Here is a 6,033-nt window from a genome sequence, read left to right on the forward strand (position 1 = left end):
GTACAGCAAAACAAACAAACAAAGTTTCATTGTCCTAGGGACATGGTGAAGATAATTCAAAATTTGGCAGAAAATTGATGAATCCCTTTGTCTATTTGCCATTATAACCTGATTGACAGTGAAAGAAGCATAATTCGAATGCAGCTGGTGGGATGAGGAATTGTGTTTTACCTTATGTAGGTGTGGGAGATATTCCTAATCCAAGAAAACCTGCGTGATGATGATGGAATGTCTTTCTGTTGACAAGTGTATGGGTGCTATATGTATATGTCTTTCAGCTTATCCTGATCATATCCAATCTGGAAAATGAGAAAAATGTAGTGCACATCATTAACATATTCAAGTATTTAATATTATACTGAACTCCCAGCATCTACCAAACACTGTATATAATGCATATTGTCTGCCTTGTTTTCTCAGTGGAAACTTGATTAGGGAGTGAGGTGTGGGGGGAGCTGGTAGAACCACAACTCAGCTTAGGACAATAGACACAGCTGGCGCCTTTATTTATTTATTTCAATTACTTTTCTCTTCCTCCTATTAAATGCCTCCCCCTTTGTTCTTAATTCGAAAGCATCCTCATCCCCATTTAATTACTGTGCTTTTGATTGACAAGAGCAGAGGACAGGAAAAAGAGAAAGCTGTCTCCTTCATGTCTTATTTGACACAATATAATGAATGTGTGATGGCTAGTTTATTTTTTCCTTGACAACTTAAATATTTGAAGATGAAATGTGGAATTTAAGAGCATAATGACAGAGAGCAGAGAGAGAGAAAGAAAAAAAAAAGAAAGGAAGTTAATTGGACTAGGAACCAAATATAATACTCATTTGTGCATTTGTCTAATAGTTTAATAACTGCCAATTTAGTGCAGGGATTCTGTGTAATTGTAATAAGAATTTCATCTTGAGCTCTTCCCAGGGAAGGAAGAGTCAGCAAATAGATTGTGTCCACTGAATGCCCTGGTCTTGTGTTTTATTATGTTTACTTTATAATCCCATCATCCTCATGCCACCAGCATGTTTGAGGGGTAGTGAAGGCAGAAGCGGCTGCTCCCTCTTGGCCCCCTGTCTTTCAGAGCTACCCTAAGGTACTTAAGAATGACAGTATAAAGAATATCTGTGCAGATGAGCCTGTAGATTTGGGGAACTGGCTGCTTATAGACAGGGATTCTTTTGGTAGACTTAATTCCTTTAGCAAGGGTGAAGTACCATCTGTGGGGATTCCTGTCATGTATAAGGAAGTTAGTCATGCTCTCTGTGGAGTTGAGTTTCTTGAATTTTAATGAAACCCATGTCAATCTGTCTCCTCTATACACTAGTGTTAAAATCAGTGGTCAGCTACTCAACAATCACAACAGTAAATCACAGCAGATAAACCAACCAGGACAGCTCTGAAGAATTTAAAGCTGTGTTCCCCCTTCAGCCCCCCTTCACAACTAGGATGCTGAAAGAATACATAATGAACTGGTGGCATTTCTATTTTAAAGGGACAGCCTTGTGTTCAAATCAGGAATCTAGATTTTTTTAAAAAAATATCCTTCTTCATTGGGAAGTTTTTCTTCTCTGTTATTGTTTGTGTTCCTTTTCATAGATCTGTCATGGATTCTGGGGTTTTTGTATAGGTTTGTGTGGTAAAGCTGTACTTATACAAAATGCTTGGAGAGAAATGCTGATTCTAACCAAAGAAAATGAACTGTTATGCAGAAATTAAGAGAAAATGATGTGTGTGCCACCTGAATATAAATTAACTGTGAATGATGTAACTGAGGGAAGCAGGTGGCAGTTCTATATGAGATATTTACAATTAGCTGTATGCATCACTCTGAGAGCACAGGGTAGGAAATATCTTACCCAGATTGGATTGGCTCCCAGTGGGTTATAATAGCATTACAGACCTCAATGCAACTTTTTAATTCTGCAATGTGTCACTACCATCTCAAAGACAAGGTCGCTGGAAAGTAACTTTCATTGTCACTTGGTTTGCATGTATAAGCCAAAATTGTTTCTATGGGGAGGACTGACAGAGCAAGTTGGAACTGAAAGTTCTTTTTGGCAGAACTGTTCTGGCACAAAATGGAACTCTAACTGGTTTCTTAATGGGAAAGCTAAAACCTCCCCTCCGTTTTTCTTCTTGTTTGAGCTAGTAATTGGAATTATTGGATGGCTGTTTTCACAGATCTATTGTCTCCATTCAGGGTCGTGTTTCTCTTTGTTTCATTCTTCTTCTTGTTGGTAAAGGTATATGCCATGATAGCAGGCTGGCAATTTTATATTTTGCATCAAAATTGGTACCCTCTATTTAAATTATAGTGTATTTTCTTCTGGACTCCTTATTTAGGGTAAGGGCGTTAAGGGCATTAATGTGTAGGTATATGCTAACCCACATTAAATCTCCATTTAAAACATTGTCTAGCTTGCTTCCAAATTAACATATGGATGTGTGTTAAGTTTTCTTTGTATTTTTCATGGCTTCATCCATTTACTATTATTTGACATTTAAATGTGACAGAAATTAAATTGATGCAAATGTCTTAATATATAGAAAAAACAGTATTGAAAGAAACACACATTTTTGAGAAGTAAAAAGAGACATCTCTGTATTTTTTTATTGTTGTTGTTGCCTTTTTGGGTTTGTTTTGCTTTGTTTTTAAAAGTGTCTTGGATTTACCTCTTAGCATTTGCTGCCTGATCTTGTCTTACACCTTCTTAACTTATTCAGTGGAGGGTCTATATTAGTTACTTAACAAAGGAATTTGATTCATAATTATATGGTGTATTAGCTATTACATAAAAACTCAATTCTTTATTTTGATTATAAACTCAGTTTTATGGAAATCCTCATTTCCACCTTGGGAGCCAGCAGCCTGCAAATACTATATTGTCAGTAGTCATTTGTTTATTAATTAATTTAGTTATTTATTTCAATAAATATTTAGTGAGCATACACTATGTGACAATTAGAGCTCTAAGCTCTGGCAGGATGATGGAGAACAAGACAGTTACGTCTTTCCTCTCTCAAAGTGTTACAATCTAGAAAATACCATCTATAAATGACCCAAATGGATCGATGTCCTTAATGCAGATTTCAGTATTCCATCCACATTTTAGCCAGATCTCCCCTTCAGCACTGCTGCACTTATTCCTCCAGTTGCTAGAACTGTTAGCAGCTGATTACTCAAATTCAGATTCTCTCCAGAACACTCCATCAAAGCAAGCTTCCTTCAATTTTACCTTGCCTCTGTGGGACAGCCCTCATCCACTGAATGGTGAATGTAAGATTCAAAGACCTGGACTTCCTTCCCCAAGGTGGGACTTTTCTGAAGGGCCCACAATCAACAGGGCTCCAATGAGGTGAGCTGAGGCCTTTGTTGCAAGGTCATCACATTTCAATTTCTCCCTCTGCCTAATCCTACCTCTCTCACTCTCATGAAAGAGAAGTACCTGTATAGTCGTCCTCAGTAAAGTTTGTGGATGCAAATGGCCACCTTAAATTCTGTTTCTTGTGGAAGCCAACTTAAGTTAAGGCCTTGGTAGCTACCAGTGATAAAGCATAGTATATGAATTCCTAAGGGTAACCTGATCTTGGACCAGGAGTATGGAGAACAAAGCAAACCGAGTGGCATTTGAAATATGAAGAGATACATGAAAGTCCAAAGTTGGGTCCCCTCTCATTTTCTATTAATCCCAAAACAAATAGAATAAAATAAGAAGGAATTTACCTCAGTTTTCCCCTCTAAGAAGTTTTTACTTAAATATCCACACTAAAGAATTAGCAGGAATTCTACACTGGCTTTCAAAGAATGTCTCCTCAACGTCTATTGCTTATCAGAATATTTCCTATTCCATAGCACTTTCAACTATCATGAAAGTCACAAAATATCTATACTCTCTGCCAAACAATTAACTTTTTATTTTATATTCTATCTTAGTTTGTGTTTTTATTGTATATACAGGTGCTTGTCTTTTCTTCCAGTTTATATTTTTTGCAACCTCTCTGAGGACAGGTGCCATATTTTTCAACTCCTATCTCCTCCACACTGCCCATCACTCCCAGCATTTGGTAGGGTGTAGAATATATAATAATATCTGAACCTTGAGAGTTATTAAAGAAGAGAAACTAAGTCAATGCATTTCTTTTTAGAAGCTTTGACAATTATTTGGAGAATCAAAACCAGTCCATTAAAGCTTGAACATTATCTCTTCCCTCTGCTCTTGCTTGCATTTGGCTGATAAACTTTCAGAATGCAGTCATGCAATTATAAGTTATGAAATTGAGTTATAATATTGTCTACTAATAACTACATAGAAATATTAAAAATAAACAACAGAGAATCAAAAATGAATCAAAGCCATTGAAGGACAAGGTACCTAATTTATTACTATCGATATAATATAGTAGAAATTAGGGGCTTCCCTGGTGGCGCAGTGGTTGAGAGTCCGTCTGCCGATGCAGGGAACACGGGTTTGTGCCCCGGTCTGGGAAGATCCCACACGCCGCGGAGCGGCTGGGCCCGTGAGCCATGGCCGCTGAGCCTGTGCGTCCGGAGCCTGTGCTGCACAACGGGAGAGGCCACAACAGTGAGAGGCCCGTGTACCACAAAAAAAAAAAAAATAAATAAATAATAATAATATAATAGAAATTAAAATTACCTATAAAACAAAAAAATCCAAATATATTGTTCCCTTCATAAAACATGACTGTGCCATCTACTTGAAGTTAATAATAACCTCTAAAATAATATTTCTTGTAGTTTCCTGTAGGATTTTTTTTTCACTACAGCTTCTAGTTTTTCAAAATGTTGTTACCTGTGCCTTGCCATCTCCATACAGACTTTTATTTTTTTGTAGTTGTTATTGCTGTTTTAACTGTTGCTGTGATTTTTTCACTACTTTTTTTTTTTTTTTTTTTTTTGCTAGTAGTGTAAAGAGGCTGGACTTCTGCAATTTTTGAGAGGCTTGAATACTCCTCATTTTCAGGAAGGAAATTCATTTCACACAAAGAACCTATTTCTCGAGTTGGCTGGAGTGTCATCTGATCAGCTGGATACAGTCAAATATCATCAAGATCCCTTTTCCCTCTCTGATATAATAAAGGGGGTGATTTCTTATTTTATTTTGGAAATCTCAGTAAAAATTAATCAAGCATGTTTTACTAAACTCCAGTTGTTAAGCCCCGCAATTGATATACTCATTGCCTCTACTTAAAATGGTGAGTTGGATAGGGCACAAGGAATATGCATCCTTTTTATGAATGCACATAGATAGATTGTAAGAATTTCAATTACAGCACTTGCATCCGTGACTTTATTTTTAAGATTGAATTTGGCACCCCATGATTGCTTATTTATTATTCATAAAGTATATGTTACTTTGATTTTATACGTTAATGGTCTTCTCAGCAGCAATGATATCACATCCAAGCCACTTTCTCTATTACTAACATACAAGAGAGACTACTTTAAGATGTTTTAGTTTTTAACATTTTCAAAATATTGTAGTGTCAATCTAAAAGAATAGAAATATTATTTTATTAAAAATATAGGAAAAATCCATTTTACCCCATTGATTAAAATATTTAAATATGAAATATTAGAAAGTATAGAAATACACTATACTTAGAAAAACACAAAACAAAACTGGTGACATATATCAAAATGTATTTGGGCATTTTAGTATAGCAATTTACATGGTCAACCATATATATATTATATATATATTATATATATATATATATATATAATATATATATACTCTGCTCTCTCTGTATATACTATATATTATATGTATATTTTAAGTTCTAAATAATGGCTTTATAACTTTTCCACCAAGACTCAAATAAAATCTTCATTTTTATGGATCTAGTTCAAATTAAAAACCATCATTATTTCTTCAGGGTGGACAATTGAACTCAATTTTCTATTTTGTTTACATCTTCAGGATCTACTATAGTACTCAGCCCACAGGAGGCATTCTGTAAATCCATGTTATTAATAAATTAATAATGCAAATATTAAATGGTATTATGATATCA

The sequence above is a fragment of the Stenella coeruleoalba genome, assembly GCF_951394435.1.
Source record: "Stenella coeruleoalba genome assembly, chromosome: 14".
In the NCBI taxonomy this organism is placed as follows: domain Eukaryota; kingdom Metazoa; phylum Chordata; class Mammalia; order Artiodactyla; family Delphinidae; genus Stenella; species Stenella coeruleoalba.